Here is a 12699-nt window from a genome sequence, read left to right as displayed (position 1 = left end):
TTTATGAAATATGACCAAAACTTACCCAATACCCCAAAATTTACATCGAAAACTACTGTCATAGCTAATGTCAAATTCAAGCAATTTTTTTACGCAGACATAAAAAATTAGGCAATTTTTTGTATGAAATATGTTTTATTTTGTACTTGGCCATATCAGAAATATGAAATGAACTTTTAACAGAAAAAATATTGGGATTCTATAGCTGTAACAGCTGTATTTTTAAGGGTACAGCAAAATCTCAGTATTCCTGATTCGCATGCGTTTTTGTTAAATCTGTCATCTTATAAGTAGTCTACTGAGCTTGTTATTGATTATAACCGGGTTTGTTTAGTATCATTGAAAAGGTAATTAACTGGTATTTACAATGAAATATTGTAACAGGCAATATCTTGTATAGTTTTCATGGAATATGACCAAAACGTACCCCATACCCCAAGGTTTATATTGAAAGTACTGGCATACATAACGTGATCAATTTCCGTGAATTTTTAGCTAGACATGATAAAAATAGCTCTGTTTCGGTATTAAATCTGTTGTATATGGTACTGGGTCATGTCAGAAATGTGAAATAGACTTTTAACAGAAAAAAATATTGGACTGTATAGTTGTAACAGCCATATTTTGAAGGGAAATGCAAAATCGCAGTACCGCAAACTGGCACCTTTTTTGTTAAATTCTTCTTCTTGTAAGTCATCTGCTGAACTTATTTTGTGACACAACCTGGCTTGTGAGGTATCATTAGTAGGGCAATTTATTCTTCTTTAAGATGACATATTGTAATATACAATGTCATTCACAGTTTTCCTGGAATATGGTCAAACTTTACCCCATACCCAAAAAGTTCAAATCGCAAATTACGGCTCATCTTAAATTCTACCATTTTTTGCTGCACATAATACAAAAGGCAATTCTTATTTAAAATCTGATTTATTTGTTACAAAAGTATGTTACAAGTATAAAATTAACTTTTAACGGGAAGATGATACAATTTAGTAGCCACTTGGATCATTTTTGGAGGGGAACCCATATATTGCAAATGTATGTGTTTCGGCAAATTTGCCCTGATACCTGGGTACCCTTCCAAATATGATCCAAAAGGCTACAAAATCATATTATGTTCCTGTTAAAAGTTAATTTCATATTTGTAACATACTTTTTTAACAAAACACAGATTTCATAGATTGCATACAAGCATTGCCTTTTGTATACAAAGTTAATAAATTGTAAAAAATGATAGAGTTTCAGATTTGCAGTTCTATTTTGTGACACAACCTGGCTTGTGAGGTATCATTAGTAGGGCAATTTATTCTTCTTTAAGATGACATATTGTAATATACAATGTCTTTTGTTATGTTTTATGTAAACCTTGGGGAATGGGGTCAGCTTTGGTCCTATTTCATGAAACCTAAACAAGACATTGCATATTACAATATGTCATTATAAAGACTAGTAAATTACCTTTCTATTGATACCTAAAAAGCCAGGTTATGTCAAAAATCAAGCTCAGCAGATGACTTATAAGAAGACAGATTTAACAAAACAGCAAGCGAGTTTTCAATACTGTGATTTTGCGAGACCCTTCAAAATATGACTGTTACAGCTGTAGAGTCCCAATATATTTTCTGTTAAAAGTCTATTTCATATTTCTGACATTCCCCAGTACCAAATAAATTTTTTATATAAAGCATTGGCTTATTGTGTATGTCTAGCTAGAAAATTGGTAGAATTTGACGATAGCTACGAAGTAATTTTAGATATAGTCGTATGGGGTAAGTGTTCGTCATATTCCATGAAAACTATATAAGATATGGCATATAACAATATGTCATTTTAAAAAATAGTAAATTAGCTTTTCAATGGTACCAAATAAACATGGTTATGTTATAAAATAAGCGCAGCAGATGACCTACAATGGGACAAAGTTACAAAAACACATATGAGTCTGCACTGCTGTGATTTTGCAGTACTCCACAGAATATGCCTGTTACAGCCATAGAATCCCAATATTCTTTCTGTTAAAAGTCTATTTCATGTTTCTGACATATCCCTATACCAATAAAACAGATTTAATAGCAAAAACGGGCAGACTTTATATGTCTACGTAAAAAAATGGTAGAATTTGGTTTTAGCTATGACTGAAATTTTCAATGTAAACTTTGGGGTAAGGGGTAAGTTTTGGTTATATATCATGAAAAGTATACAAGATATTGCATGTTACAATACGTCATTCTGAAGATTAGTAAATTATCTTTCTAATGATACCTAACAAGCCAGGTTATATTCAAAAACAAGCTCAGCAGATAACTTACAAGAAGACAAATTTAACAAAAATGCATGCAAATCTGCAACTCTGTTATTTTGCGGTACCCTTCAAAATATGACTGTTACAGCTGTAGATTCCCAATATTTTTTCTGTTAAAAGTCTATTTCATATTTCTGACATGTTCCTGTACCAAATAAAATAGATTTAATAGCAAAAACTGCCAGATTTTTTGTGTCAAGCTAAAAAAATTGTAGAATTTGGTTTTAGCTATGACTGAAATTTTCAATGTAAACTTTGGGGTATGGGGTAAGTTTTGGTTATATATCATGAAAACTATAGAAGATATTGCATGTTACAATATGTCATTCTGAAGATTAGTTAATTATCTTTCTAATGATACCTAACAAACCAGGTTATATTCAAAAACAAGCTCAGCAGATAACTTATAAGAAGACAAACTTAACAAAAATGCATGGAAATCTGCAACGCTGTTATTTTGCGGTACCCTTCAAAATATGACTGCTACAGCTGTGGATTCCCAATATTGTTTCTGTTAAAAGTCTATTTCATGTTTCTGACATGTTCCTGTACCAAATAAAATAGATTTAAAAGCAAAAAAGGCCAGATTTTTTGTGTCAAGCTAAAAATACTGTAGAATTTGGTTTTAGCTATGACTGAAATTTTCAATGTAAACTTTGGGGTATGGGGTAAGTTTTGGTTATATATCATGAAAACTATAGAAGATATTGCATGTTACAATATGTCATTCTGAAGATTAGTTAATTATCTTTCTAATGATACCTAACAAGCCAGGTTATATTCAAAAACAAGCTCAGCAGATAACTTATAAGAAGACAAATTTAACAAAAATGCATGCAAATCTGCAACACTGTTATTTTGCGGTACCCTTCAAAATATGACTGTTACAGCTGTAGATTCCCAATATTTTTTCTGTTAAAAGTCTATTTCATATTTCTGACATGTTCCTGTATCAAATAAAACAGATTTCAGACAAAGCATTGCATTTTTTATTATGCCTAGCTAAAAAATTGGTAGAATTTGAGATTTACTGTAATTTGCAATGTTAAATTTTGGGGTAAGGGGTAAGTTTTGGTTATATTTGACAAAAACTGTAGAAGATATTGCTTAGTGCAATATGTCATCTTAAAGAAGAATAAATTCCCTTTCTAATGATACCAAACAAGTGAGGTTATGTTAAAAAATGAGCTCAGCACATGACTTACAAGAAGACAGATTTGACGAAAATGCATTTGGCTTGGAAAATCGTGATTTTGCGGTACCCTTCAAAACATGACCATAACAGCTATTCCATCCCTATATTTTTTCTGTTAAAATTCCATTTCGTATTCTAGGGATCCCAAGGCTTCTGCAAAAATACAGGTTTGTTATCCTGTGGGGGGGGGGTGCACGTAGACCCCCTCTAGCCCACGGACTAAATGTCTTCAGAACACAGCGAAAACAAACTGTAATACTATGTGCTTTCCTTGCTGTTAGGAAGCTCAACATATACACAATGATCGTCGTCTATTTGTCTGTGTCCTTAGAGTAACGTCATGCCTGTTCGAAATATATGCGTAGGATGGTTGGTATAAGACATATCACAATTATGAGACTAACTGATAAACTTTTGTAGCGATTTTTTTTTATTTGAGTAAACGGTTGATAGAGTGGGAAGTGACATTGTGAAAATAGAGTAATGATTTATGCACAAACCAAAGATAAAATTACAGTAAACACCTATTGCCTGGTCATGAGGGCTATAGCGCCCGTCTATTACCCCGAGGGCCGTGTGTTACCAGAAACACATCGCTATTCCCCGAGGCCGTAGGCCGAGGGGTATAGCGATGTGTTTCTGGTAACACACGGCCACGAGGGGTAATAGACGAGCGCTATAGCCCGAATAAAGACCAGGCTATAGGTGTTTTATAACACACCACATGCTCATGTTGTATTGTTATATAGTTTTTAATGTGTTTTGATATTTTGCACCGCAAAAATCCATTGTGACAAGTTTACTGGTCGATGTTTCCACAGCAGTTTCAGTTGTACGTGGTACCACTTTCTTTCAAAAAATATTCTAAGCATACCTAGCGACATCCTTAGTTGCACTTTAATCTTTTCCGTCGATGAGCTGTTCAAGTTCCTACGCTGTTGGAATGTTGGAAAATGTTGGAAAATCTGTTTTAGAGAATGTGTCGTCACCTATCCCGGACACACATCACGTTCCAGTCACCCGCCATTGTTGCAAAGCTGCAGACGACACTACGGTCACGTGACCGGGCACTTTTCCAAATTTGGTCAAAACTATTTCCCTAGGGAAATAGCTTTTCAAAAACTACCCTCTAACATCACTTTTTTCGATCCGGTGGGGACTAGACGTATCTATTTTCTCGTCATGTGACGTATTCTGGCGAATCGCGACACGGAATGAGCATGTGGCGTGTTATAAAAATGTTTACATTATAAGGCTTTTATACCCTAAGGCCAGCTAGTACTCCCCAGCGTGAGTTCACTAGCTAATAGTATGACGCACGATAAACGTGAAACCGAAGTGTCATCACTGTGGCGTCAGCAAGTCTTGGCCAAATTAGAAATCGCCGATCGCCATACCTATTTTAAGTACACTGTATGCAGCGAGAAGAGTGAGATAGTATGCTTTTAACATACGGCCGGAGCTTTTGAACATGAAATGTGACTGGCTGAATATAGGAGCAGAATTCGTGTAGATCAAGGAGGATATCGTTTCTCACTGTGTGTATACCTAGCCCGTTGCTTACCTATCATTTCTATGCCATTGATCCCTGACAATGAGTATATAGCCCTAAAATTGGGCAAAATATGATGTTGCCCTGTAATTTTTCTGCAAAAATTGGTTTTGGCACTATGACTTTAGCAGTTAATTGTAAGTCACGGTTGGCTAATCACGAGAACGACAATGCGGCAACGTGATAAATATTTTCCATCGTAACATGTCGCAATGTCGTCTCTTATTTGTGAAGCCTAACGCTACTACTATTGTCACTATTGTTTGGTCATGGTCATAGATTTTCTCAAATCGTAAAACGTCGCAAAATTTACACGATTGTAGAAAATTTGCAATTTTTGCAGCCAAATCTGTCTCTGAAGGCACTTGGTGGTCGTGCCAAAAGCACTGCAAATTTTCCGCCGGCGTTTGTCTCTGACGAGACATGGTTCGAGTCTATGATTTGCGAATGTTTGAGTTGCGTGGGGACGATGATTTGTGTTCTGTTTTCATATGAAACGTATTACTGATTGGCTAATCAACGACCAAAAAGAAGGTCACAGCAAGGCGTCACTGGTGAAGTTTAGTCAAACCAATCTGGCAATCAGCGGTAGAATAAATAACGTCATGTGGTAGAATCGTTCTGCAGGCCGTGTTTAGCTGCGCTTGGCCTCAAACACGCCCGATTTCTTCAAGACGATGCGAGTAACACGTTCATCGGCGTGATTTTTGAGGAGATGGTTAAATTTGTGACCCTACTTAGGTATCTGCGAGTGTAGTTCTGAATGTTTTGTGTGAGCGCATGGCCAGTTGACAAATCGGGTGGTGTGTTTTTTGAGTGATTCTGTTGCACACCTTGTGAGTATTTAGGTTGCAGTGGTTGGCATATCGACTATGGGATCGATAGATCGAGCCGAATGATCGATCTATTTAGCAGAATACCCAATGTAATTAAAATCAGATGTAGAGTACGGCGACGTCTGTACTTTGGGCGGTGCTCTCTTGCTGTCGCCTCTCTACGTAGTGAGAGGCTACTGACAGCAAGAGAGCATCGCCCAAAGTACAGACGTCGTCGTACTCTACATCTGATTTTAATCAGATTTGCAGACTATCCAGCTAAAGAGCGCCTGTGTTTGGACGCGATGAGTAGACCGTACGCGATAAGTGAGGTGTACGCGATACAGGGTACTTTCGCCCAGCAGAAACTCGCTCACTACTGTGCAGACTCAGAGGTAACGCGTTCGATCTCGGGGACAACCCTACATGGACTGCAAAATTTTAATTTGTTTATACAAAATAGAAGAAACACAGAGTAGGACCAGCAGCAGGTTGAATATATATGTAAAAACCACTTCCAGTGCAAGCTTTCCCACACATATAGTACTGGTAGTCTAATGCCCATGAAAAGTTTGAATAATCTGTCTCTAGTTTTGAAATGTCAAATCCGTGCATATTGTTCTCCAGTTATTTGAACTTTAATTCTCATAGTATATTATTAGACATGACTGGCAGAGACTGACCTTCAACAAACTTCAAAATGATGAACAGAATTTTGATTTCTGTACATAACTGAATGCAAATTTGACTTATTTCAGATGTAACATTGTACCATTGAGTTCATAATGGATAACTGTGAGAAGTTTGAAGATTATTGCATCATCTCTTTGTTCTCAAAAACATTACTATCAATAGTTGTACCTATTGCTACAGGATATCTTTATTTTACTATACAATCTGAACTTTCAAATATATTATTCGATTTGAGGTATGGCTGTTATTTGACTGGCACTGTCGAGAAATGAAGACTACAACACACTATCACCAAAGTTGTAATGTCATCGTTTTGTTGATCTATTCCAAAATTGATCCTTTAATTGATCTATTCTATATCCAACCAGGAAATTTGAATCAGTTGCTCAACTTCAGATTAGATGTGAAATTTTTTTGTAAAAGTGTTAGTCTACTTGAATCAAAACACAGGCTGATGGGACATCATAGCCTTCTGCTTCTTCAGTAAGGCGTGGAGAGCCGGCTCAACCTACAGGCACTCTAGCAGAAAGGGAAAGGCAATTAAGACACGCTCACACCTCCGGAAAGGTATTCGCCGTGAAGAAACAATTAAAGTATTAAAGTGACAAATTAAATGATATCAATCGATGGCTATAGTCCCCCGACATTCAATGAACGATTTGGTACATGAAAAGCGGGAATTAATACCATATCTGGGCCACCAAATATCTTGGCTATTCGTGCGGACAGCTGCTACCTACGCCGGCCGTTTGAAATCGTGTTTTTAACTCACAGTGCAATGGGCGCCCTTTGCCATCCCACTTGAACCGTGACATTTGGACACTTGATTTTGAGCAATCCTCCGACGTCCGCAATGTTACGGCGCGGACACCAAGTTTTAAAAAGTTTGCACTCTGGCTTCGCTACTAAATTTGCGCCGATACAGTATTTTGAATGAGCTGTATGTATCCAACTCTCTTTATGCATAACCAGATGTCCCGAACTGTTGTAAGAAAAATGTGATTGTGAAATATTAGTGCATGTTGCTTTCCAATACTGAATTCTCATAGAGGAAACAGAAAAGTATCAGAAATTTGTCATGCTTTTCATATGAACTGCAGATTTCATAATGATTAGTAAACTTTGCAAAACAGACTTTCAATTTACAGACATCAAGATATTTCTGACATATATCTCTGATATATTAATTTACTGTGCCCGAAGGTCGCGCCGAAAAACATTAAACATCCAGATATCTCTGATGTATATACAAATCTGATATATGAAAGTCATGAAGCCCAAGGGCATGCTGAAAAATAAGATTGATATTTCAAAGAAATGCGCCCGAAGGGTGCGCCGAAAAATTTTAGATATACAGGTATCTCAGATATATATGTCTGATATATTGAACTTTTGCACTAAGACTGGGCTCTGAAAAATGTCTTATTTTTATTAAAGTTTACGCGCCCGAAGGACGCGCAAATTGAAAAACACACTGACCCCCCCCCCCCTATTGGGCATTTCACAAACATGGTGACCCCCCTATCACCAAAGTCAAAAACAGGGTGACCCCATGAATCCATCGCCCCCGACCGAAGAAACTGACCAGTCCCTAAAACTGACTTTCAGGAATGTGAGGTCAGGGTTCAACATGGCATTGATCGAATATCAGTAAATGCGGGCTGTTTAGCTCGATGTTACTTCAGTTGTGTATGGGAAATTATTCACAGCTTTGTAACAATTACCAAAATTGTACATCACACAGGCCAGAAGCGAGGTTGAGACATCCTTTGGTGGATGTACAGTTGAAAGTCAGGTACAGGCCCATGTTAGTCAACTCTCAATCCTGGAAATTCTTAGTGGGAAAATAACACTCTATAACATAATGCTAAAGGTGGTGTGAGTGGTGAAACGTTGTGCTCAGACATTGAAACAAAGCAGTATGGAAATATGAAATGCAAATAAACTAGATAACAATGATGGATAAGTCTTGTCCCCACACGCTCTGAACCAGCAAGTGTTGGTGATTATACCATCCATCTCATGTACACTTATAAATCAACCAGAATATGACATGTTCTATCTTTATTTTATTAATAAATTATACAAAATGAAACTAAATGTAAAGATGAAAATTTACAAAACCTAAAATGTATACAAAATTTCAAATATAAGCATTGCAACTATTTCTATACTCAATCCGTGCTATCTGTGAGCAGATCCTGTTAGAACACGATTGGAACTAATAAGGGATAATTGGATGGTGAAGTAAGGTCGTTTTAATCTGCAAACTCAAGCTCAACTGCTTTTCTTTTTAATTTATACACTTCTTTCTTATGAGTATTTTGTAATGTTGCAACATTCAACTATATGGCACTAAACACTTTTGATAAATTTCAAATATACAAATATCAAATTATCACAAATTAGTTCCAATCGTGGTTTAGCCACTCTTTTGATATATTTTGCATTGACAGTGAACTCCTGACTCATTCATCTCATTTATGAGTAGTGAGTATGCCAAGCAATACTATCAAAAAGAGGCACTAAAATTTATTTCAGAGAACAAAAGCAGGATATGAAGATATGTTCTAAAAAATTTTCACCTGAAAGACAATATTCTACTAACTGATATTCATGTTCCTCTAATATGAAAAAAATAAGCAAGGAAAGATATTTCTAGGAATAGTTATCTTCGCACTGAAGTAAAGATATGGATTACGATGAAAATATCAAAGACTCTGAACTAGTACTCAAAACAGGAAAACAATGTTCGACATATTTTTCTTGTGGACAGATCACATAATGGACTTGTGTATTGCATGCCATAATTAGAATTATAATTTCACTTGTGCATTTTGTTCTTACAAACTGGGATGCTGCAACGACAACAGATTGACAAGAGTGATATAAATACTTAATTTTAAAATTAACAAAAATGTATTCAATTTAAAACAAATTAGTCTTTTATACCAAAGTAAAATTCACTCTCAACGATGAAAAAATTATCACACAAGTCAGATAAAAGAGAGCTGGAGAATATACAAATGTTTGCCCTCACAGATGTGTTTTTAGCCAGTGCGATGGACTGGTGAAAAATATTACGCTTTTTACAACTCAGAAAATTCTAAAATTCCAGCAGGAATCTCTGAGTGGAATTAGATCACTGGATCACTATATTGATTACAAAAAAAATGTTAACTGACATAAAACGCCAATGTTTCCATATATTAAATGTATTTACTCACATTTCATTCTTTCTTCAGCACTGAAAACGTTTGAAACAGTTGTCTTTGGATGTAACTAATCTGACGCATGCACAACATTTTTACACAATTTGAAATATCATATGGATTTAAATATTCATGATGACGAACTAAACACGCAACAAAAATTGAAAAAATAGATATTCGATGCGCACTCAGAACATTCAACAAGGGATAACATAATCTTTACTTACATGTAGCTCACATCTTATTTAAAACAAAACTGCATGAATATATTCAAACTATAGTAAATCCATCTTTAAATGAAAAAGTATTAACATGAAAAGAATCTTCCTGTCCGATCATTAAAACTTAAGTACATGAAGGACAGGTGATACTTATTTACATGATTTGTCCAGGTTCTCTTACTGCCCCAGTTGCATACCTAATAGGCTAATAGTTTACTTCTTAAAACGAAAACATAATCTACACTTTTCAAAATCTATAGCATGTTCCTTATCCTATCTCACATATACTTATACAATTAAAAAATTGTCGGCGATTGCGAAAAATTAGTCGCAATTCTCGAAAAAGTAGTTGGGTGTCAGCCCGCCCACAAAACGCAATTTGAAATGCCCGCAAACGTCCGTACTTCCGGTTCTGTGGTCAGTGACGTCATGTGAGTCAAACACAAGTGGCATGCTTGCTATTCATTGCTGCGGTTCCATAGCCCTGCCAATCTTCGGCTGGTTGGTACGTTGGGGGGGGGGGGGTGGGGGCCCCCACTCCCCCAACACAACCAGCCAGGGAGTTGCAGGGCAATAACTGTACAGGGTCAGGAGCAAGCTTTTTTAAGCTTCCCTACAGAGCCGCGACGCAGAAAGAAGCAGTCCGGAGAAAATATTGGCAGCCGAGTCAATACTCACGGCTGTGCATGTGTTCGGTGCACTTTGAAGACTCGGCATTTGTCGTTTCTCCGAGCATCATAGCATCAATTGGATTACAAAAAAGTCATTCCGCCAGAAGCCGGATGCTATTCCAACACTTTTTTATTACCACAATACTGATGAAAACCATTTGAAGGCTCCTCGTCAGGCAAGTACTCCAGCTAGATCGGAGAGGTGTACGTGTACGATATCGAACGACTGCGCATAAAGGTTCATGCAGAAACGTCGGCGAGAGGACTCAGCACACAGTACTAGAGATTTCCCATAATGCATCATGATTTGTACCAACGTAGATTCCCCTGTGAAGTCTACCATGTCTCCAATGTGTAGACAAATTCCTGGACTAGTTGTAAAAATTCTGAAAACGTACTTTTAAGGACACCTTTCTTCTCAATTCCCATTTTAAGGATTAAGAAAATTGTGCTTGATTGAGAGAGGAGATAGCATTTTCGTAAATTTTCCACTGATTGTGTCCTCAGCCATACAGAATAAAGTGATGGAAAGTAGGGAGACTAGTTGCACCTGTTTTATGAAACAAAAGGATATTGATTTTTTCCAAATAGAAAAGACAAAAGAAATTTACATGCTAACTTTTTTCAGAGAATGACCCCTTCAGTTTGTCATAACTTGCTTCCCAAAACTGTGACATTTGTAGTACCTGCAGAATGTGACTTTTATGGTTAATTGACGGTTTCTTTGAAATTTATACTACAATATTTCAACGTACTTTTAATAAATATAATTAATCAATTATCGTGAGACTTCACATTATTGTTTTTATGCACAACTGAAAAAGTTATAAGAAAACTAATGTCGTTGGTACAAATCAAACAGCATTGTGGGTAATTTATTGTACTGTGCAGCAGGCCGGTCCCATGTATTCCCTTTCCTTATCTTAGACTATTATTTTTAACTGTGACACTTGCATTACATTTTTTGTATCGGAGTCATTGATGATAGCGTGTACAATTCAGTCATAATTTTAAAGTAAAATTTGAATGTAGGCGAAAAATCCGACCTCAGCCGTGTTTTTATAGCATTTAGAACTGCAAGTTGTTTGTTTACACACAGTGGATTGTCTGAAAAGACCGTCCTTCCTGTGACAGAAATAATAATTGTATTTTTTATATTTTCAGTGGTTTGGACCATTAGGTTTTCAACTACAAAGTGATGACAATTTTAATAAGTTTAGAGCCCCCACCACAATCCTGCAAAATTCTGCTCGTTTGGCATCGCCGCCACTTCAATGTCGCAGCACAGCATGCTGCGGTTTAGAACACTGACCACAAAAAGTAGCGAAATGTGTGACATGAATGCGCCAATTTTTTAGAACGCTTGCATGTACTGTGTGTAGGACAAATGAACAAGTAGAGTTTTCTGTGAGTGTCATGATAATCTTAATATTATCTTCCCGTACAGTCCTTGTTCTTAAGGCCACTGAAGAACTAGCGATTAATTCAACATAATCTCCCCTTTCCTGTAGCACACTTACATTGGTACACATATTATGCTTCTCTCTGTATAAGGAGATTGCAGGTTTATCAACACAGGGCTAATTATTTACAATTACAAGGATATAAATAAAATAATAGTTCCACATTCAACCTCAGAAAGGTGTCATCAGGCTATCAAACTGCCAGCAACTCATTAATTAGCGAGTAACTTTATCAGTAGTATAAAGCAATACCCTCTCCGAATCCAATCAAAACTTTAGTGTTGAAAATACTCATGCTGTGATGTTACGGCACTATTATAGCATAATGACGAGACAAATGAACATTCAGTCTGATCAGTTTCCCATAATGAATATTTTTCAAACATAGTCATAGTTATAGTCATAGTAAAAGCAACCACATAAAAATTAAAATGACTTTTTAAATGGCAATTGTTTATTTTGTTCCTGTCATTTCATGCAGTGTTGGGGAAAACATATAAGGGTATTAATTTAAATTGTGCCAAAAATGCATATTGCCGGTGCTATATCTGGACTCTACATGTATGATTATA

The 12699-nt window shown here is 36.4% G+C and overlaps 1 protein-coding gene across 1 annotated transcript in view; it reads right to left on the bottom strand.

Moving 5' to 3' along the window:
- LOC139129296 (uncharacterized) overlaps positions 1-12699 on the bottom strand; it is a 413410-nt gene that overhangs the window by 24251 nt on the left and 376460 nt on the right. The window lies entirely within an intron of this gene.

The sequence above is a fragment of the Ptychodera flava genome, chromosome 3 (genome assembly GCF_041260155.1).
Source record: "Ptychodera flava strain L36383 chromosome 3, AS_Pfla_20210202, whole genome shotgun sequence".
Classification (NCBI taxonomy): Eukaryota; Metazoa; Hemichordata; class Enteropneusta; family Ptychoderidae; genus Ptychodera; species Ptychodera flava.
Note: the sequence above shows the minus strand (reverse complement) of the source record. Positions and strands in the feature narration are given on the sequence as shown.